Source organism: Sturnira hondurensis, unplaced genomic scaffold (genome assembly GCF_014824575.4).
Source record: "Sturnira hondurensis isolate 20B ecotype Veracruz unplaced genomic scaffold, ASM1482457v3 Scaffold0000022, whole genome shotgun sequence".
NCBI lineage: Eukaryota > Metazoa > Chordata > Mammalia > Chiroptera > Phyllostomidae > Sturnira > Sturnira hondurensis.
This window is the reverse complement of record NW_028072653.1, coordinates 2037601-2060804: the sequence shown is the minus strand read 5'-3', so window position 1 is coordinate 2060804 and position 23204 is coordinate 2037601. Positions and strand designations below refer to the sequence as shown.

General features: G+C 49.3%; 1 long non-coding RNA gene across 1 annotated transcript; it reads right to left on the bottom strand.

The window, feature by feature from the left end:
* Positions 1-1452: 1452 nt before the first annotated feature.
* Positions 1453-22498, bottom strand: LOC118976610 (uncharacterized). Its single transcript, XR_005064355.1, has 2 exons — positions 22015-22498; positions 1453-1773 (listed from the first exon to the last, which is right to left on the bottom strand). It is a non-coding gene; the product is annotated as an uncharacterized LOC118976610 (long non-coding RNA).
* Between the last annotated feature and the right edge of the window lie 706 nt (positions 22499-23204).

Genomic DNA, 23204 nt, shown 5'->3' with positions numbered 1-23204 from the left:
AAGAGATAACTGTCTTGAAGAAAAGCCAGCCCAGACTTCAGTTTTTCTGCTACTTCAGGAGGCCGGAAGTCCAGATTTTTACATGAAATCTCCCCTTTACTAGACTGTCAGCACCATGAAAACAGTAGTGACTATTTTATTCATTACTGTGCCCCCCCACTAGAATAGTGCCCAATACATAGAAGTAATCAAAAAGTATTTGTTGAATAATTATTCCAATTTTAAAATATTCCATCTCGTCAGGGAAAAACAAAACCAGGACCAGGGTGGTGAACACACAATACAGTAAACTGTTGATGTATCAGTGCTATGGGATTATACACCTTAAGCATATATAGTTTTATTCATCAATGTCACCCCAGCAAATTCAATAAAAATCTTTTAATTGAATATACATGTCTACAAAATACAAAATAAAATAAACAGTGCTCAGCTGTAAAAACAAAGACAAAAGCAGGTCCTTGCCAGAGCTGCGTGGCCATGGGAGCGCACTCTTTTTACATCTTGCTNCCCAGACCCAAGAGATAACTGTCTTGAAGAAAAGCCAGCCCAGACTTCAGTTTTTCTGCTACTTCAGGAGGCCGGAAGTCCAGATTTTTACATGAAATCTCCCCTTTACTAGACTGTCAGCACCATGAAAACAGTAGTGACTATTTTATTCATTACTGTGCCCCCCCACTAGAATAGTGCCCAATACATAGAAGTAATCAAAAAGTATTTGTTGAATAATTATTCCAATTTTAAAATATTCCATCTCGTCAGGGAAAAACAAAACCAGGACCAGGGTGGTGAACACACAATACAGTAAACTGTTGATGTATCAGTGCTATGGGATTATACACCTTAAGCATATATAGTTTTATTCATCAATGTCACCCCAGCAAATTCAATAAAAATTTTTAAATTAAATATACACATCTAGAAAATACAAAATAAAATAAACAGTGCTCAGCTGTAAAAACAAAGACAAAAGCAGGTCCTTGCCAGAGCTGCGTGGCCCTGGGAGCGCACACTTTTTACATCTTGCTTCCCAGGTGACTCCCTCCCCAGCTCCAGCCCAGCCCTGGACACACCACTCCTGCGAACTGCTGTTTAGATTTACACTGAAGAAATAACCACGATTGAAAGGTGCTAATAAATAGTGCATCCTTTGGGGGGCCCTGCTGTGTGGACACAGGCAGGTTTTCGTGAAGGGGATACAGTGATCATTTTCAGAACCTCCACTGCTCAGCCCCAAGCCCGCTCACCTGCAATGAGGCAGGTGACTCAGTGCTCGGGGCTGAGGGGAGATGCAGCAACTCGTTTGAGCCCAAACAGCTCACACCCACCCCTCCCTCTGCCACAGCCTAAGGATACAAACCCAGTGCGCTGCAGATTTGTTACCCCATTTATAAATGCCAAGGAAAGCGCTCTCCAGCAAAAGAATGACTCGGAGGACACAGGGCAGATAAATAATGTATGAGACCACTTCTATTTTAACGGCACTTGGCGGTGACACTAATATTGATGAAAAATGTTAGCATGTGTTGGATGGTGTTGTCTTCGGTGAGAGATGAGGTTTGACAGGCCCGGGCACACTTCTGGTCTCAGCCAGAGATGTGAGAAACAGCAGCTGCCAGCCAATGGGCGTGACTCCCCGCATGCAGCAGGCTGGCTGGATTAAGACCAACGCTTGACCTTGGCAAGTATCTTGTGGTGGCCGCTGCCGGTCAGCAGATCCCTCCATTGTCGTCAACTCCCACTCTAGAGGTTGGCAAAGTTTCTCAGCTGCTCCTGCAGTTGGCAGAGGTCAGGTAAATCACAGCGATTCATGAGTGGGATTCTGCAGGGGGGAGGAAGGGGTTCTGGGAAGAAAAGGTGCTTTCCCGATAAAAGAAGCCAAAGTGTCCAGTCAGTACCATCTGTCTCACTCTCGTCCTGCCCTGAACTGGGATGTGATGTCGAGGGCTGTCGCAGCCATTTTACAGCCAAGAGGCGCGGAGAAGAAGACTGCAATGACAGCAGTCTGGACGTCGCCGAGCCTCCGAACCAATGCTAAGAGATGCCAATTTTTGGATGAGAGGAGAAAAAATAAGTGCCTATTGATGTTAGTGTCCGGTAAGCCAGATGTTCTGCTCAAAACAAATGAACGCATTCTGACACTTAACCTCACTGCGCCTCTGAGGTCTCATCTGTATAATGGGAATAATAACAGTATCCACTACTGTGTGAGAGATTGATGGCCTTAATGAGTATCTGTTCAAAGCCTTGAAATAGAGCTTGGCACATAGTAGATCCTTAACACTAACATCATTACACATTAACGAAGCTGCTAAGCTTTTTCAACACTCCTAAAACCATCACGAATAAAGCATGAATCAGTGTAACCAAAAGACTAAAAGAAAATAGAGACAGATATGGGGTGGGGGGGGGGGGACGTGCAGAAGCAGCAGATTGGGAATCAGGAGAACCGGTCCTAAATGTCCAGTAACAGGAAATAATCCTGTTAACAAGGGACCATGTATCTGGCCATTGGAAATGGATGGAAAAGATCACGTGCGAACATGGGGAAATGCTTATGATAAAATGGTTTAAAAAATGAAAAGAAACAGAACACGCACACAAATTACACTGGAGGGATGATTCCATTTACATTTTAAAAAGTGAAAATGAAAGGAAATAACCCTGAATGGTAATCTCTGAGCACATGGGAAATGGTTTTGTCCTTTATGATTTCTCTGAATTTTCCAAGTTTTCAGGGGGAAAATGCTTAATCGCTGTATAATAAAAATGTCCAGATAATTTAAATTTTTTTTCTCATTTATATGTTTTTGCGTTTGTAAAATTCTCTGCAGTAAACTCATGTTATATAAGAAAAATTAGTTTTTCAAACAAGAAAATACATTGGCTGCCCAGAGAGAGATGGGATCCGACCAGTCTTAGCATTGCACGACCAAGAGCAAAGATGCATCATGGTTTCTTAAAGGCTGCCTACTACGTGCCTTCAAGAAATGGATGCTGTAATTTTAAGATACTTTAAAGTGTGAGTGTGCCCCTGAGGGTGGACTTGGTCATGTGGAAAGTCCCCCTCGTGCTTCCCAAAGACACAGGGGTGAGCCAGAGTGGACCTCAGCATCCACTCCTCTAGTGTTAGTGATACTGGGGACACAGAAGCAGGGGGGTATTTACTCTTTCGTTCCTTCTAAGCTGAGGCGTACCCTATGAATTGTTTAGGTAAAACTATCTTTTTATTATACAGATTTGGGAGTTGAGGCTCAGCCTCGCCCATCACCAGCTGTCGGACACAGGGACAGACAAGCCACCTAACTTTTCGAAAACTCCATCTTCCCGTCTCTAGAATGACGGTTATGCCATCGGCTCCACTGCTCCACTGGGGAATGCTAGGTCCAGCACATGTAAGAGCGTGCCAAAACACTTGGCAGTCGGTAAAGCCCAGGGCCAACCTGGGAGAGAACTCAGGCTCTGGTGAGGCAGCCTTGGGTAACATCCCAGCCGTGACACTTTGCAGTGCATGGAAGTTAGGCCAGGGATGCAACCTCTCCGAGCATCAGTTTTCTCATCTAGCAAATGGGGATAATACCTTCCTGGTATATGAGACACCTGGAGCGTTGTAAACGCCTCATATAGGAACGTTGCAATTGTGTTGCTGCCTGCACTTTCCCGAGAGCAACCCAAGTTAGCTCTTCCGCTTGGAAGAGCTGCCCTAGGACACAGGAGCAGGACTTGCCTTCAAAAACAGTGAGGGGAGAGGGGGGAGTGGGGGGGCGGGAGGGGGTGCTGGTGTGAAAAGGCAAAGGGGAATAAAGTTGGCAATACCGCAGTGAGTTTACATGGTGAAAGGTAATGGCTAGAATCAGTGGGGTGATCACACTGCAAGGAATAAAAATGTCAAATCGCTATATTGTACATGGGAAACTAATCCAACCAATATAAGCCTGGATACCAACTATACCTAAATAAAAATAGAAATAATAAGAATTCCCCCCAAAGCCCCTTAGGGCTGTGAAGACCGAAGAGGGAGTGGGCAAGGTGCCCGATTCCCCGCCCACACCCCCAGCGCATTTTTCCACTCTCCTCCACCAGCCAGACACCCCAGCTATGGACTGCCTCTCTGAAATAGTATCCAAAGAAGGGGGAGGAGCAAGAGGGCCTAGAAATAAACGTATCTTTTAAAGGAATTGCAAAGGTCAATGTCATGTCAGCCTGTATCAAACATGATTTGGGGTGTGTCTCAGAGGATGCTTTTTAGATGAGTTAAACATTCGAGTTAGCAGGTTGAGAGAAGCAGACGGCCCTGCCTACTGTGGGTGGGCCCCATCCAGTCAAGAGGAGAAGACGTGAACAGAGCAAAAAGGCTGGCCCACTGCTGGGAAGAGGGGACACCTCCTGCCTGATTATTGAGCTGGGACATTGGTTTTCCTCAGTTTTGGATTCAAACGGAAACATCAAGCCTCTGTGGGTCTTGAACCTGACGGCCTTCGGACTAAAACGGCACCTCGGCTTTCCTGGTTCTCAGGCCTTCAGACTCCGGCTGACCCACACCCTCAGCTCTCCTGGGCCTCCGCCTGGACGAAACACCTGTGACCTTGGGACTTGACAAGTGGGACTCAATAGTCACACGAGCCAATTCCCTATAATAAATCTATACACTCACACACACACTATACACACACATATGAGGTCTGTCCAGAAAAGTCCAACCATTGTTAATATAACAAGAATGGTTTTTGCAACACCAATGTAACCTGGCAGCCCAGGAGAGTGGACTGGGATGCACGTGTGTGAACAATGACGACTTCACTGTACTAGTCGACGGGACCCAGGAAGCCACTGTGTCCCTAAGTCAGTAACTCCCAGCAGCCATGGATAGGTAGTGACTATTGAGTAGTGTGCCCAGCCTCCTAACATATCCCACCAATGTGAGCTGTCACCTGAAGACGGCAGCCCTGTCTCCTTCCAAGTTCGGAGCAGAGAGGACAATGAGTCTGCTCCCAAGACCCCAAAGCAGGAAGAAAAGGATGAGAAGGAAAGAAGAAGTGGAAGGGGGGACAGGGGAAAAAAGAAAGTCTGAAAAAGCCTAAAACTGTTGCTCAACATCTTGCCGGAGAAATGCCTCGATGGGACTTCCCAATGGTGACAGTGAAAATGGCGGACCCCAGGAGATGCTGAGGCTGCGGGTCAGGGGAGGCCCCAGGAATCTGCTGCAACTAATAACCTCTTAGGGTGACTTTATGCACCTCAAGTTTGCACTTTAAAAACTTGGGGACCTACGGTCACGGGTGTAGATGATCACTGGTTGTGAACTTGGGGTTCTGGAGTCCTGCTGTGCACCCACTTTTCCGAGACAAGCTGCATGGAATAGCCACACATGCACGTGTAGGAGACCAGCATCTTTCTTTTTTTTAATCATTTTTTAAAGATTTTATTTATTTATTTATTTTTAGATTTTATTTATTTATTCTTAGAGGGGAAGGGAAGGAGAGAAGGAGAGAAATATCAATGTATGGTTGCCTCTCATGAGTCCCCTGCTGGGAACTGGCCTGCAGCCCAGGCATGTGCCCTGACTGGGAATCGAACTGCGATCGTGTGGTTCGCAGGCCCACGCTCAATCCACTGAGCTATACCAGCCAGGGCTTATTATTTATTTCTTTTTAAAGAGAGGGGAAGGGAAGGAGAGAGGGAAAGAAACATTAATGTGTGGTTGCCTCTCACTCTCTCCCCCACTGGGGACCCAGCCTGTAACCCAGGCATGCACCCAGACTGGGGAATCAAACAGGCAACCCTTTGGTTCACAGGCCGGCACTCAGTCCACGGAGCCACACCAGCCAGGCCAAGGCCAACATCATTCACACCGACATTGGCTGCACCTCAGTTGAGTGGAGGGGGTGCCCCATGATTGACACCAGTTCTAAAATGTTAGGATGCGTTTGTCAGCTGAAGGGTTATTGAAACGGAAATCGCCGGGCCACTACCAGGGTTTCTAATTCAGTAGGTCTTGGGAGGAGCCTGAGAATTTGCATTTCTAACAAGCTCCCAGTTCATACTGATGTTGCTCATCCAGGAAACACACTTTGAAAACCACTGATGAGCACGACGGGCGAATTCTTGGAAAGCAACATGTATACTGAGGGTTCTTTCTTTTCTTATTTGGCCAGAGAAGCATAAGCAAAGGCGAAAAAAGAAATCACCTGCTACCTTTGCCACCCACTACCCACTGGACTTAGACACACTTCTCTTGGAATCCCTCCGTGGGGGATTGCCTACCTCCTTCCCTGAACACACCAGGAACCTCCCTCCAACTCCCCCATGACACATCTCTGCAACGTAACTTCTAACCAATGCCCAGTGCCCACACTGTCTGGATTCATCACAGTTGTATGTGACACGTCTTTCAGTAACTTTGTTGTTTTAATTAAACATGTTCAGCATGAGAATCAAGCAATGGAGAAAAGTACAAGGAAAGGAAAATGTGTCTCAACTCTCTCTGCCCCAGAGGTACTCCCCAATAGTAACTGATGTGCTTCTTTCAATGCACATAATCCTCTATACTTTTATAAGTTTACATAAATAGAATCATATAATCCTAACTCTTTGGTACCCTGCTTTTTCCACTTTTATAAAGTACGTATAGATAAAGCAAATACAACCTCCAAAATTCTCGGAAAACGTATTAGTGGAATCTGAACACGAATCCTCTTAGGAAATGAAGCGTTCTTTTATACTGTGAATTTTCGCCGACTCCCCATGATCCACCAGGTTACTGTGTGTGTGCACACCTGCACGCAGGTATGTACTCCCCATTGCATCTGTCAGGGTCACTTCAGGATGAGTTCACCTGCAATTAGAATGTCTTTTGTAGTCAGTCGGAGCTCTGAGTCTAAGTCGGTATTCACGGCAGCAGTGGTCCAAAACAGAGTATTGAAGCCTCTAATGTAAACTCTGAATTTTCTCTGGGGGGTCTAGGACTGACGACACTGAACTCTGGTCTCAGCTCAGTTTCCCCCCTGTTCTGGTTCTAGAATGAGTCACCGGCTAAGGGTTGCCTAAGCCAAGGGCAGAAGTGGGCAGAGTGAGAGGGGTGGGGCAGGTCCTCGACAGGATCAGCAGGGGCCAGAGAGCACACCCACACCCCACACCCATGCTGGGGGGCTTTCGGAGGAACCAAGCACCCCTTTGCACCCACAGGGGAGCACAGGACAGCCTTTTGTTCATCTGTCCTCATTTTCCAGATGAGGTTTGGTGTGAGACTCACTGGATCACGCACAAAACACCCTGGCCCGGTGCCTGGGACACATTGCCCACTCGACGTCACTGAGAAGAGTGGGCATCCGCGTGCTGGAGGGTCGCTGGGCCCCGCCGCGCTTTCGGCCTACAGACTCCAGTGAGATGGGCATTCCAGGACGCCAAGAGACGGTGAGGAATCGAAGATGAGCTCCCCAAAACACCAAGCACACTCTTTATTCCCCGTCGAATATAAAGCCTTAACAAAGTCCGGATGGCATACACACAGCCCCCAGCCCTCCGTCTGAAGGTGGAAATCCTCATAGCAAGCCCGGCCCAGGAGCAGAGCCAGCTGATTCCGCGGAGGAGGGGAGCAGCGCAAGGGCGGGGCCCACAGCACACAGCCGCGTGCCAGCAAGTGGAGGGAGCCTTCCCAACCTCGCATCCCTTTTCCCTGAGAGAAACTGGGGTCGAGCATAAGGACAGTCTTGTTTGGAATACAAAGACACAATGTAGCCCTAATGTTTTTACAGAATGCAGGGAGGTTGAGATTCAAATAAAGGGAGAGGGGGGCCGTAAGAGGGATGTACCCATATTTCTCATCTTTAAAAGGAACCAGGACCCCAGCAATTCATGCAGAAGAATACTTGTCGTGTTCCCATGAAGAAGGGGGAAAGTCGCTGCAGGACAGAGCCAGGTGTCTCAGTTTCACTGCAGTCATTTGCCCAAGAGAACGGAAAGCAGTGAGTCCGGTACCCGGCTGGCTGTGAGTGACCAGTCCACGTAAAGTCAACCTGCAACAGCAGCCGTGGCAATGACTCGCCAGGAGCATTTGTCCGGCTCGTTGGAACCCTGCTTGGCACAGAATGCAAGGCTTCTCGCAATGAAAATGAGTGCTTTTCCTCGTGAACCCGCCCTCCCTGTTCATTCAGAGCTGAAGACTTCACCCAGCTGTCTCCAGTCTTCCAAGTTCTTCAGCTGACCTTGGGGCTGCTCTGTCCAGCGTCCCTGGAGTCCATGATGACAGTGCTATCCCAGCTGAAGAACTGAACTTCACAGGTCTGACATTGACACAACCCATGGAATTCAGTTCTCAAAGCTGAGGGCACACAGCGTCCTTCCTGAGTCAGCGCAAAGCCCCCCTCGGAGCAGTCCGGGCCCATCCCCAGCCTGGAAGATACAAGAGGAAAGCCAGGTGAACCCAGAGCAGCTGCCCCCTGGGGCCCGGTCCAGCCCTGGCACCCACCCAGCCTGAGCATCTGAGGGCACGTGCGTGGTGGTCACGTGCACCGTGGACACGTGCATCACGGAACATCACTAAACATCAGAGCTGGTCTTTCCCACCTTGTGGCCCCCGCACACGCTCTCTCCAGCCTGGAAAACTCTTCCTTCTCTTTAACACCAGCTCATCCTTTGGTTCTCACCTGCAACGCCACTTCCTCAAAGAGGCCATCTATGGTAGACACTGCTAATTGTTCGCCCAACCTCTGTCCACCCAGAACCCCGAAGTTAAATCCGGGCGCATGGATACCTGGTGCATGACGTCATTTCCTGGCTCCTGGGACGGAGTTCTGAGCAGAACTGATGAGCCATCCGCTGTTCCCTCCCCCGCTTCTCACTGCTTGGATAGTAGACATGATAGGGGGCCCCCACGGGCCACGCAGATGAGGGCAGCCCCCCAACACCAAGGGAGGGACAGAGCAACCTTCTAGGAGATCCCTGAAAAGGTAGGCCTCCAAATGAGCCCAAGACTGCCCTACACCTGCGCTACCGAACTTGACCTCTACCTGGTTTACCCACTGCTATTAGGGGCTTTCTGTCAGAACACCTAAATAGTGTACTTTCCTAATACCTCTTTGCTAACCCTCACTAGCCTGCTAGTCTCATGTCTAATACCCAGTTCGATAGTGCTTAACGCAATTTGTAACTGCAAATCTCTTTGTATCATTATTGGATTAATATTCGTCCCCCCCTTAAGGTTACACTTTTCACGGGAGCAGAGGCTATGCTAGGATTTTTAAATGCACATAGAAATATCTGGAATAGCTTTATGGAGACATAATTCACACGCCATACTATTCACTTATTTAAAGCATACAGTTCACTGGCTTTCTGGTATACTCACCGAGGACACAACCATGGACATGAGCAATTTCAGAACACTTTCATCATCCCCCAAATACACTGAATACCCGTTGGCAGTCACTCCCCACTTTCTCCAGCCCTAAGCAATCACCAATCTGCTTTCTGTCTCTACAGCGTTCCCTATTCTGTGTGTTTTATATAAACCAAATCATGCAGCGTGTGACCTTCTGTGGCTGGCTTCTTTTATTTAGCATCACGTTTTCAAAGTCTGTGAGATGGACATTTCAAGACACCAAGAGACAGTGATGAATCGGAGACGAGTTCTCAAAGCAGACGAAGCACACCCCTTACTCCCCATCAAATCTACAGCCTAAGGAAGTCCAGAGAGCACCGAGGCAGCTCCCAGCCCTCCCCCAGAAGGTGGAGACTGCCGTTGGCCACAGCAAGCCCAGCACGTCTCGGGCTCAGCCCCTATCAGCACTTCATTGCTCTTATGGGTGAATGATATTCCGTGGTTTGGATCCACCGAATTCCGCCTGTCCGTTCATTAGGTGGTGGGCATTTAGGTTGCTCTTATTTCTCGCCTGTTGGAATGATGCTTCTGCAAACACTGCCTTACAAGCTCTTGTGTCGTTTCATGCTTTCGTTTCTCTCGGTTCGACACCGAGGAGTAGAATTGCTGAATTATACGGTAACTCTGTGCCTCACCTTTTGGGAAACTCCCTGTCTCCCAGAGTGGATATGCTATTGTCCAACTCCATTAGCAGTGCATGAGGGCCTTCATTTCCCCACATTCTTACCAACACTTGTCCTTTTCTTTCCTTTGATGGCAATCCTACTGTGAACTGATATTTCGTCGTGGTTTTGACTAGCATCTCCAGGATGATTAATGATGTTGAGCATCTTTTCCCGTGCTGACTGGCCATTTGTGTGTCTTCTTTGGAGAGATGTGTATTCAGATCCTTTGCTGATTTCTTAATTGGGTTGGTTGTCTTTCTTCATTAAGTTGTAAGAGTTCTTTCTATATCCTGGACACTAGCCCCACATATATAAACATAATTTCAAAACATTTTCTTTCTATAGGTTGTCTTTTACCTTTCTTGGTGTGTGTGTGTACATGACATTATTTCCAGTTTCAAGCATGATACCTGGGTCATAGCCAGCACTCCAGTAATTAGGAAGGATGGATGGAAGGAAGGAAGGAAGGAAGGAAACTCACAGAGAGCGTGTGGTTTAATTCCTTATTTTATAGGCGGGGAAACTAAAGGCCTAAAATCATGAAGACGCCAGCATGATGAGATAATAAAAACAAGGAGCTAAAGTCACACTGGATTCTAGTCCCAGCTTCTCTTCCACCAGCTCTGAGAAGCAGGCAGGTCACGTTCTCTCTGCACATGGGAGACCTTCTCCTTCCAGTCGGGTATTGGAAGGAGCAAAGTAAACTAATGCACGAGACAGCATTGCTCAACCATGAGTTATAACCAAGGCCCAAGGTCAAACAGCTAAATCATTCAAGTCGGTAAAAGGTAGTCATTCAAGTCAGTAAAACTGGTGACCCAATTTCTGGTCCAGGGCACATGCTGGGGCATCATGATTCATTTTCAGAGTGTTGCTGATTTCCATCATCAGTTGGGACACTTTCTGGCTCAACACAAGGAAGGCAGCACTGACTTAGTCCCAAATCACAAAAATCCCGAGCCTTCCCACCCACTCGGAGTCCTAGACGAGAAGCGATGTTTCCGCCAAGAGTAGCCCTGAGCAGGGGCTGTGTCCCATTGACTATTGAATCCTCAGCATCTAACACTCTCTCTGGCACATGGCAGAGGCCGGAAAGTACTGTGTAATCGATGAGTGAACAAACAAATGAGTGTCTACTGCATACGAACTTGAGCCCCACAATCTCGATAAAGCAGATGGGAATGAATTTACCAGGCAGAGGGGTCCTCAGGCAGCCTCTGGCGCACCTGGAGGCAGTAAAGCACAGCGGCCAGGGAACAGGCTCTGGACTTGGGCTGCCTGCACATGCTACCCTCCTCTCTGAGCCTGTCTCCTCACTCACATCTGAAGGTATAACAAGAGATCTATCTGCCCCGCTGAGTTGTTGTTGGGAGTGATCAAGAGGATATTTGTAAAACGCAGTGCCTGGCGTGCAGTAAACACCCAGGAAATGTTATTTTTATAACAGACTCAGGAATGAGTGGTGTGATAGATTAATGAAGTCTGCCGCAAGTGCCAAGAGGAAAGAGGCACCTCGTGCACCTCTGCTGAAACATACACCTGTCCCTATCTGCCACTGTGAGACACCCGTGCGTCCCAGGCCTTCACTCTGTGTCCGGCTTCCTGCTCCATTCATCCATGGGCCCAGCCAAAGCTCCGGGCACTTGGTGTTCCAGGGGACCCACCCGATTTGGTGGTTACTACATGAACGTCTTCCATGGCTCGTGGGGCAGCCTCAATCGCACCCACTCAAAATGGTCCACTGTGCCCTCGCTTGCCTGGGGAGGCACCCAGGGCTTCTCCATCAGCCTCAAATCGATGCGGCCTGTTCCACTAAGAGCGCAATGTAACGTACCACGCGAACGCCCACAGGGAGGGTCTCCCCTGTTTCATCGCTTCAGTCGGTCTTGCTTCCCCCTTTCACGAGATGGAAACCCAAGCCTTGAAGGGGGAAATGTTATCCCCTCATCCTAGAGTGCTTCGACCCAAACGACCCTGAGAGATGACAGCCAGCAAGACAGAAGTGTGATGGGAGGGGGAGCCACACAATGTAAAGACCCCCAAGTGACAACTGCCCGCCGGGCCCAGACAAGGCACTGCACGCGCCAGCCCCCCTTCACTCTCACAGCACCGTGAGAAGCAGACACGTCCGCCACCTCCAACTGACCCAACAAGAATAATCTAACGGATTAAATCCAATCAAGAAGGAAGAGGAAGTGGGGGATCAGAACAAGAAGGATGGAGAGAATGGAGACACGGGGAAGGGGAAAAGATGTTACGCAGTTAAAACACTCACCCCGGCACACCTAACTAACAATTTTATCCACGCTGCCCCACTGTCTGCCTCTTGGAGAAGTTTGTTGTTTGTTTGTTTGTTTTTAAGTGATTTCTTCCCTGGGGAAAAACAAGCAACTAACTGTAGAAGGCAACAGAAAACAGATGCTAAGCCTGGTGTCCACAGCAGAGGCGCACAGCTGGTTGGAGGGAGACCTCACTCTGGGATTGATCCCTGGGAAGGCAGGCTCTTCCCACAGTCCACTGACTCAGTGAGTGCAGACCCCTGGCCCAGGTTAAAGCCTCGGCATGCCTGGGGGACTCCCCTCTCCCCTCTGTTCACTCCCTCTGTAAGCCCTGAGAGCTCCGCCTTCACAGTACACGGCAGCCTGCCCTCTCCCCTCCCCCCAGGCCACCAGCACTTCCCACCCAGCCCAGCCACAGGCGCCCAGCGGGTCCCCTGGATCCACCCCTGCCTCTATTGTCCACCTTCAAGCAGCAGCCAGAGGGATCTAATCAAAAGCTAAATCAGATCATGTCAGTCCCCTGGAAGGCTCTCCAACAGTTTCCACCACATTCAAAGCAAAATCCGCCGCCCTTGGCTTGGCCTGCGAGGGCCCTGCTGTCCGGCCCCTGTCCTGTCTCCAGACGCCTTTCCTCCCAGGCCTCCCCCACGCACCCTGCCCACGGGGCTCCCGGCGGACTCAGGGCCACCACACAACACGCACCCCTCACGTCTTCCAGACTCTCCGCCAGTGTCACCTCCTCAGAGCCACTGGACCCCTGCCCTAAAATGACCGCAGATGTTCCCTCGCTGGCGCTCACGCACTCTGTCCCCTGCCCTGCTTTCCTTCACGGGGCTTCTCATTCTCTGACAGCTGTGGTTCCTGCCTTGCTCATTGCCATCTGCCTCACCAGAGTGAAAGCTCCTTGGGGTGGGCACGTGCGCCCGAATAGCACCTGACGTGGTGCTGCTCAGCTCCCAACCCTTTCTTCCTGCCCCTGAAAGAGCCTGTTTTCCTAATCACCCCCCGCCGTGGAATTTTAATACCACAGGTACAGTACACATCTGTTTACATACTAGATGTATATCTGTGCTAAAAAGAGTAAGACTTTTTTCAGGCCCAAGAGCAAATTTTCGTGCCCTTCAACGATCAGTTGACGGACTAGGGCTCGCTAAGCATCTGTCAAAGGCAGGCAACTCCTGAGGTGGACAGCTCGCTGTAAGACCGCATCCTTCAAGACCTTGGGCTCAGCTGGGGAAACTCCAGGCACCCTCCCCACCCCGCCCTCCCATCTGTAGTGTGAGCACATCCTGTCAAGCTGTGTCTGGTGACTAGTGGGTATTTTTCTAATTCAGGTTCTCGGCGTTTTTTTTTTAACCCCCATCTTGTTTTGCACCCCAATTCTTTCTGCTGCTCACTACTGAAATTTGCTCTTCCGTCCCCCTCACCCTCAAGCTTGCTTTAACATCCAGGTGAGCCCCTTCATTCCTGCAACTTTTATTCTTCCTCCCACAAACCTTCACGGAGTTTCTGTGTGAGCCAGACGCGGGAGATGAAAAGACCGTTGTGGTCTAAGCCCTGCCGTCCAGAAGCCGTTGGAACACAAGGGCAGGCAAACAGGGATCCACTGCCACGTGCCCAGTCCCCTGGTCCTAGGAGATGCTTTGAATGGACAATTGCATTGACCCGGGGGGGGGCTCTCTCCTTCCACGTCCACCCATTCACTCACTCACCAGTCATCACACATTCACCCAGCAGGACTCAGGCCCTGGGACGATGCTGCGGATACAGCAGGGAACACGATGAACGTGGCCCTTGTCCTCATCCTCGTGGAGATCACCACATGACAGCACAGACCAAGAGCTCACTGACAGTCTCACAAAAAACAAGTGAGCTTAAATGGCAGAAGTGCCACCAACAAAAAAAAGCACACGATCCCATGAAGAGGAGACGCTTCAGGAGAAGTCCTGAAGGACGAACAGGACGTGGTCTGGGGAGGGGCAAGTCAAAGGAGGTCCAGGCACAGGGGACAGGATGTTCAACCACCCTGAGATAGGACGTGACAAGCCACACAAGTGGGGACTAACAGGGGCCCCGCGGGGGCCAGGAGGAGACCAGGAAGGCACAGAGGTGAGGGAGGCCCAGGCAGCCACAGGTCAGCGCACACCATCAGCCTTGCTTAGGAATCTGGAGTCCACCCTAACAGGGGATAGACGAAGCAGGGAACGGGTGTGATCCCCACTGCATTTTTAAAAATATTCTGGCTGGGGCTGGTGAACCGTTGGGAGGGGGCAAGAAATAGTCCCAAGTATCCACCGCCTGGTCACGCAGTGTGACCCTGGGTCCTCCGGGTCCTGAGTGCATCAGTCAAGTCACAGGCGACTGTGAAACTCTCCAAACAGCCTCGAGATGTTCAGCCTCTCCCGCTGCCCCTTCACAGCCCATAGTAGGTGGTTAGAAAATGTATCTCAAGCAATTATTTTGTGATAACTAATAATTCTATGGTTTCCTCGTGACCAATAATCGCTCCCTTCTGCCCTCTGAAAGACCCCCTTCTGTCTCTGATCCAGACAGTCACTCCCCCACTCTCTGCCCGATGAAAACCACCGGAACTTCCAGGTCAGGTCCTTTCTAGTTCTCCGAACCACAGGGAGCAGACGGGGACACCAGAGGCCACCAGGGTCTGACTGGTGCGCCCTTTCAGCCATCGTGGTCTGCTTCCTGTGCCTAATCCCCACCTGCGCAGGGGTTAACCAAACCCTCCAGCCTCCCGCTCCTCAGTCTGCATTTCAGGGTCAAAATGAACTTAAGCTGCACGGTCGGGACCATTTCTCCAGCAAACGGAGGGCAGGACAGAGCAAGACAGCAAAGTGACTGCTACCTGTTTACCAAGATGAACTCGGTGATATGAGCCTTTTCGTCAGCATCATGAGATTTGCAGTCAGAAACCGTGGAAACAAAAGAACAACACAAAGGTCTTTTACCCACTGACCACTTACATTTATCGACACTGCTGTTAGATGTATTATTAGCATTTCCCCAGCGCAGAGCCCAGGAAACTCACATTGTGTGAAATCCATAACAAGCTGAAAAGCTGAGTTCTCTGTTGAGACAGAACATTAACGTGTGACTCTGTCAGGTAAATGTATAATTTGCCCTTTGAGAAGAAACGTCACACCTGCTTTGGTCTTGGTGCATTATGATAAAGAAGCTATTCATTTCTATTTCCAAAAGTTCATCCCCTTCTCTTTTATGTATTTTTCCCACTATCAGAGGAAAAAATAAAAACTAATGTGAGTTATTGTAAAGAGGATTTTGAAAAAATTCTCCTGTGGCACTTTGCTCTTGCTACCTGGAATCAGAATTAAAAAGTGGGTTTTCAGTATGCGAGGCTTTTAGAAAAACTACTAATCTAGTATAAATGTGCAAATCTAAAATCCTTTCAAAGCTAGCTTAATCCTGGTCTTCCAGTTAACTCCCAAAAGGTCTAAAAGAGATACATCCACATTGCTCTATGTTTGCTATTAAAAATAAAAAGTCCCTTACATAGCACTTCATTTTTTAAAAATGTTTAAATAATTATCTTATTTAGATCTGTGACTTAGGAGGAAGGCTGGAGCGGACACAGCCATGTGAAAGACAATGGATCAACAAATCTTTGCCAGTCAGAAACTGCAGGGTTATCTTGGTGTTAAACTGAGCTAGCCGTTTGTGTAAAACAAAATCCCTTTGCAGCCCTGTGGTGAGTTCTTGCAATGAGATACAAAGACTTTATAAGACACAGCTCGCCAAACCAAGACACTCAGCACCAGACACTCAGCACCTCTAGGCTCTGGGGCCCAGTCAGCCAGGAATCAGACAGAGCCTAATACAAAATATGCTCAAAGCCCATGAACATCGTGCTGGCTGGATCCACTCTGTAGAGGTGGCGGTACTCTCCGCTCTGTCTCCCGGCCTGGCCACCTCAGGCTCAGAAACCAACGCCAAGCTCCACAGCCCTGTCTCCACAGCCCCGACTGTCTGTCCCTCCAGGCCCGGGCTCTGCCTGTGTCTAGGGTCCTTGCCTTTCGTGGTCACTAAGGTACCGGTGTCTTGGGGCTTCTCTGACTCCTGCCACTTCCACAGCCTTCAGTGCTCACTCTGATGTCCCCTTGGAGGCACAAAGTGTTGCATTTGACTTAGTAGATCCCCCACCCCCGGACCAACGCTCCTCTTGTGGAGAACACACAAATGAATAATGATTGTGACAATGATCCAAATAGCTAAGATGTACTAAGTACTTCTTCTGTGCCAGCTGCTGGGTGAATTATCTCGCTTAAAACTCACAGCGAAGCTATGAGGCAGGTGCTATCAGCAAATATCATTTCATAGGTGAGAAAGGTTAAGTGACTTGACCAGGGCCACAGAGCCACAGCACGTTAAGGAACTGGGATTTCAACCTAATCATTCCAGAACCCAGGCTCCTACGTACCCAGCTACGCTGGCTAAGTGAATTAACCAACCAAGCCTCACCAAGGCCATCAAACCAGTGAGCCCTGCGGGGCCCTCAGACCCTCCAGCTCAGGCCAGGGCACCCCTCTCCTCTTCAAACCAAGTCCTGGTTTCAGTGGAGGAAAGGAGTTTTTCGGGCACAGGTGAAGACAGCCCACTATGTCAGCCACAGTCTCCTTAAAGATTTAATCATCTTATTAAAAGTCATCCTCTCCACAAGAGGGGCTCTCGGGAAAGCTGAATAGCAAGCCCTGAGGTTTTGCAAAAGCTGGGGCTACAAAAGGGAAAACAACTTCTGGGAGACAAAATAACAGGAGTGGCTGGAAGATGAGGCTTTCGTCCACCCCCCTCTGAACTGCAGGACGATGGTGTGTGTCCACAGCAAATGAACCCCTTGTGCCCAAGGCCAGCGCCTGAACGAATCAAGTGAATGCGCGGTCTCTCCTCACCCCAGACTTCCATCTTCCCCCTGCCGTTGCCGTCTTGCTTTGAAAACCATGCTCTGGGCCCTTCTGCTGCTCCACGCAGCTCGATTGTTCCTCACAGGCCCATTAACTAGCTGGGATTGCTCTTCGGGGCCGCAAGTAAAACCCACACACAGCTCGCATGAGTTCATCAGGGGACTGGTTAATTAACAGTTCTGGAGCCTGGAAACAGAGTTCCGTTTCATGAACACGTAATTTTTTTGGTGAATATCGTTATGATGTAAGCACCTTGGTTCCTTGGTGGGGAAGGTGTGGAGGTGGTAGAAAAATGGGAAGTCTGGGTGTTTATCAGAAGTGAGATCAAATGGAGAGTTTTTAAAATAATAGTAACAGCTGATGTTCTGCTAGGACTGCCCTACCAGGGTCTATTCTGAGTGATCATGGGTGTTTGCTTGCCTGCCCTCCAGGACTGTTAAAAAATAAAAAAGCAACAGGCCAAAATGGAGTCGCTTATGCTAAGCCACATCTCCAAACCAACCTCAATAACTAACCTACTTACAGTTTCCTCCTTTCCGAGGAGTAGAATTTCAAACCTATCCGTCTGGAATTCCCTGATTCACCCTAGCAAGGGACCCTGCAAGATAAAATCCCTGTCATTCCTTTCCCCTCAAAAGAAGATGACCTGGACTAAAAATAATCTTTTCTTTTTGCTAATAATTCTCCTGCCCAGCCTTCTGCCCACAGGGACCTTCTATTTTGTACAACCTCCCCAGAGCAGCTTCCTAGCTGCTAGCCAGGACGCCGCCTGAGTCATGACTCACTTAATCCGGCTGGTTACATCTTCAATCTACTCAGTTGCTTGCTGTTCTCTCACAGAATCATCCTAGGAGAAGGGCACCATTATTTGCATTTTCCACAGGAGGAAACGGAGGTTCCCAGCTAAACCGAACAGTGGAGCCAGGGACAAGCACAGGCAGCTTGACTCCAGGACCCGAGTGGTTCTCGAAGTGAGGGGAGAGGTGCGAGCCCAGCAGATACCTGCCGTGTCTGAAGATAATTCAGATCGTCCTGCGTAGACAAGAGAACTACTGGGACCCGGTGTGCAGAGGCAAGGGACGCTGCTAACCCTCGAATAATGGCGCAGGATGGCCCCCACAGCGAAGCACTAATCAGTCCCAAAATGCCGACAGTCCCGAGGAAAAGGAAGCCCACTGCGGAGCCTCGTCCTTGCCACTGTGTCCGAAGCTGGTGCTGCAAGAACAAGGCATTCGGTACAAGAGGCGGGTCACCACGGCTGACCTCCTTCCCGATGTGCCAGAGAAATGCCTGTGCTCCTTCCTGGCCAGTCACCTCCACAGCAGCCACACCCATCAGCAATATTACAGATGTTTTTAACTGCCCGAAGTCTGGATGGGACCTCTTTAAAAGCCCCGTGTGATCTCAGGTTCCTATCAAAAACTGGGACCTCTCTAGAAACAATACGAATTAAACCTTAAACATGTGACCGTGGAGCAGAAATAGCAAAAAATATCAATAGGAGAAAAGTGAGATTCTGAGAAGACATCGTTGTACACGGGGCAATGTTGGGCCTTGCAAAATCACCCTTCCAAATCATACAACAGCCGAGAGGGGTACACAGGAGCCATCTGTACTCACTGTGCAACGCTTCCATCAACCTCAAACCCACCTAAAGTTAAAAGCTTGTTTTAAAAAGTAGCAGAGGGAAAGACTGGCACCTATCGAGTGAAAAATCGTATCATCTGTCTCGCACGTCACACGGATGAAAGAGCTAACTGCAGATAAACATTGTGATAACAAGTAAAACCATACGTGCTTCATAAGCACAGGTAACAATAAATCTTTACAACCTCACTTGAGAAATGCCTTTCTGAACCACACACCAACCCCATCGGGGGGAAAGGCTGGCAGGTCTGAGACCACCTTGGTGGCGACACAATTGCATTTTGAAGAGGACAGGAGTGTCGGTTCAGGAAAGAAGTCACCCGAGTTGTTCTGCGGTTTTCCTCCGGAGAAATTTTGTAGCCAGAGCTTTGCCTCTCGGATTACAGACGTCTGAGGGAAAGGCCCTTGGGCCCATCCCCACTGGCGTGCCTCTGTAATTAGCTTTCGATTTAGGAGGCGAATTCTCCTTCCTGCCCTCTGCTCCTGGTTGGAGGAAGTCTCTGGCAAGCGGGTGGGATGTTGTGAGTGGTGCACAGGCATAATAACCCCAGAGCCACGTCTTGGTGATCCCATGTCTGCTCTCCGTTAGTAGAACAAGGGGCTCTTTACTTGTTATTTTAATATCTGAGCTGATTGGGGTGACATTTCCTCCAGTGTTGGACGCAGCTGGTAACAACGATCTTAAGCCAGGCTGCTGCTGGTCCCCTCCCCCTGCCAGAACGGTGGCACTGTGGGACTCTTGAGGTACCGAGAGAGACAAAGCTACGGAAAAACTTTCAGCTCCACACCCAAAACTCTGGTATTAGCTTTCCCTGAAATCTATGCAGTTTTTATACGCCAGCCCCCCAAGAAATACTAAAGCTTCAAGACAGTCGGGGTTTTTTTTTTTTCCAGCATGACCTTGCCTTTCTGTCTCCAACAAGGAATGCCTCCAAATCTTAAGGAAAGGCTCCAATCTTTGGGCCCTCCAATGCCTCCAAATCTATAGGAAGGGGTAGGCAAGGCTCTCTGTCGCCTGTTTGATAGTCGAGTCATCTGATTGCATTTTCCCAGTGTCTCTTTTCATAGAAGCAAAGACACTTTCTGGGAGGAGGGCAGCCCAAACCCTGCACAACACCATATCGGAGCCAGTCTGGGGAGGAACAAGTCAGGAGATCTGAGTGGAGTCCCAGCTGAGCAGTGTGGCCTTGCGTAGGTCGCCCGACCTCCTCAAATCTCAATTTCCTCGGCAGTACAATGAGCATAACACAGTCATTCAACAACTGTTTAATAAGCTCCCATTCTGCGCCAATTCTTCTCTCTTTACTAACCTCACCGATCTTATGGAAGAATTACATGAAATGACCCATGAAAACGCTTTGCAAATTGTAAATCATAAAGACTTCATTGGTTATTGCTAAAACAAAAAGAATCTGTTGTCGTTGTGAGTATTAAGACTGAGCCCGAGACCAAATTCAGGAACTTTTGCCAGGTTGTATAAAAGCCCAGGGGGAGGAATCACCAGCTGAACTCCAACGGCGCCCAGAAGCTGGCTTGTAGGACCACACCCAAGCAGAGAAAACATACCGGGCCCATTACATACAAGTAACGCCTGCTTCAGTGCAGTTGGTAGGGTAATAATTTATAGTTTTAATGTGAACATTTCACCTAAAATGTCATACAGTGCGTTTGAGTGTGATATTGTTATATTACAGAGTTATATGCTTATGATTTTGTAATAAAAGGTTTTATAATAAAAAAGAAGCATTATTTGTGCCGGACCCTGCATGTGCTACAGATTTAGCCCAAAGGCTACACTGAGAAGAGACCACCAGGTTTCCACAGCCCACAGAGAAATGGGAAGACAGGAATTCAGAGGGACGAGGACAACCAGGTACCCGGTCCATGCCCAGGCGTGGTGGCTCCTGAAGACAAGATTCAGACAGCACCCACCCCACGCTAACCACCCAGGTCATTGCAAACCCCAAAGTCAAGGTTCCTACCTTCGTCTCCCGCCGTGAGCTCCGCCAGTGAGGGCTCTTACGCCGTTGCTTACCTGTTCTGAGGAGTGCTACGTGTCAGGATGGCAAGGTGATTTTTATTGAAAACAAACACCTGAAGAGAAATCCGTGCTGTTTACAAAGCCATCATTAACAACTCAGGGCCGCGCAGTGCTTGGCAGGGTTGGGGCAAAACCCTGTGGAACCCCAAGCAGGCAAAGGAAATAAGGCACAGGGGCCGCGAAGGTCCCAAATGACGAGAAAACGCAGTGATACAACAACAATGCCTTCAGAAAGAAAAGCTACACTCTTGACCAATGGATACAAGTCCAGTTCAGAACGTCGAAAAAAAAAATAAGAGATTCATTCCCAAAGAAACCAACAAAACTCATCTATTTAAAGACAAGGTTGAATGAGATCAAGAATAGAAACATAACGATGGGGGTAAAATGGAGAAAACTGTACTTGAACAACAATTAAGTTTTTTTTTAAAAAAAGAAAAAGAATAGTAACAAAAAGCAGTAAACAAAATGTAGCCGCCATAACCCCAACCCCTAGTCCCCAGAGCACACCATGTGTCCTGGACAACGCTCTCACAGTCTCGGCGCAGCACAGAGTCTGACTTGCTAAATGCAGGCTCCCGTCCACGACCCCAGGGAGTACAGCCTGCGATTGTCAGTATACCTCCTGCACGGCGTCCTCACCCCACCCTACCCCACCCCGAAAATAACAAAAGGTTGAAAATATTTCCCTCTTGGCAATGGAGCCTCATCTTCACTAAGGCACTGGAAGTGTCTGCCAGCCGCATTGTTATAGTTATACACCATGACAAGAATCTCCCCTACTTTAACTCATTCAATGCACCTTAAGCATCTTGATTATATCTTCAATGTGCCATTTACTACGCAATAATCCACTGTTCAAAAGCCTGCCGCCTCTCAGACAGGAGATAAGTACGTCATAAATCAGCCTGCAGTGATTATTTTTCCCAACTCACACGTACAGGGAGCTCCTAAAATTTTACTTTATCTTTTCCAGGGCTGCAGCGGCCCTCCCCCTCCTCACCCTGCTACTCCCTCCTGCCCACCCCGCCCACCCCGCTGGTGTGGCTCCTTGCCCAGGTCTGGGTTTTACCACCGCACTCGGCACCCCGCGGGGCCATCCAGGGAAGGAGCTGTCAGGGGTCTGGAGCAAGAGCATCTTTCTGGAGACCGGCCCTTGATCGCTGGGTGGAGGAAGGCACTCGAAGGCCTATTTGCATATGCTTTTATTCCATTTCCACACCCTGCACGCAAACGCTCTCTGGAAAGTCCCTTCTGAATTCCCTCCAGGGCGCAGCGAAGGGGGTGGGGGGGAGAAGAGGCTGGGCCGGAATAGAAGGGTGCAACCTCACTGTGTGTCAGCGCCTCCCTGGGAGCGGCCTCGACCGCCCTCCTGTGCCCACCCGGTGCGGACCCTGCGGGTGAGGCCGTGGGACCCTCGGCCAGCGCGCCCCCTGCACTCTGTGCAGCCAGACATCTGCTCTGGCCTGCGCGCTCTGCAGAGTTCTGGGCAGGATGCCCGAGCACAGCCCCAGCCTCCCCCGAGGAAGTTCTGGTCAGGCGCCAGGTCCCCCGGCTTCCTGTCTGTACTCTCCGCAGCGCCCCGGGGAAATCCCGAGACCTTTATTCGCTGCCCAACGACCCTGCTCGCTTTTCAAGTGTGCGCAGGCTGAGTTTCGGTCAAAACCTCAATGTAACGTTAACCAAAAACAAAAGTAAATAAATAACATGTGTGCAGGCATATATATACTTATATATCATATATATAAGTATGTATGTGTATACATATATACATATATACATATATATATATATATATATATATATATATATACACACACACACTTATATATCATTTTCAAAAGAACGGGGCCTTTTAGAAAGGATGAGGTTCAGGCAGAAATCTTTTCCTTGCTGCAGATCCAAGGGGCCCGGATTTGCTCAGCGCGTGGACGAGCAGATGCAGTGCACTGTGCACTGGCTGCTTGAAGTGCGCGGATGCGGCAGGCAAGGGAGGCCGGAGAGGCGGGAACCTCCTTGCCAGGACTCTTCTCCAACGTGCGGGTATGCAAAGCAGTCTCAGGGCTCACGCAGCTACTGGGATCCTCTGCGCCAGGCACCCTGCTCCACGTGTCGCTGGCAGGAGCTTTCCTAACCCCACAGCAAGGGGGTCGGGGAGCCAGGATACCACGCCCATTTTACCGGTACAGGGATTTTACCTCCCACGAGGTTGGGGTGACTTGCCCAAGGTCACACAGTTAGTAACTGTTTCATTGGGGGACC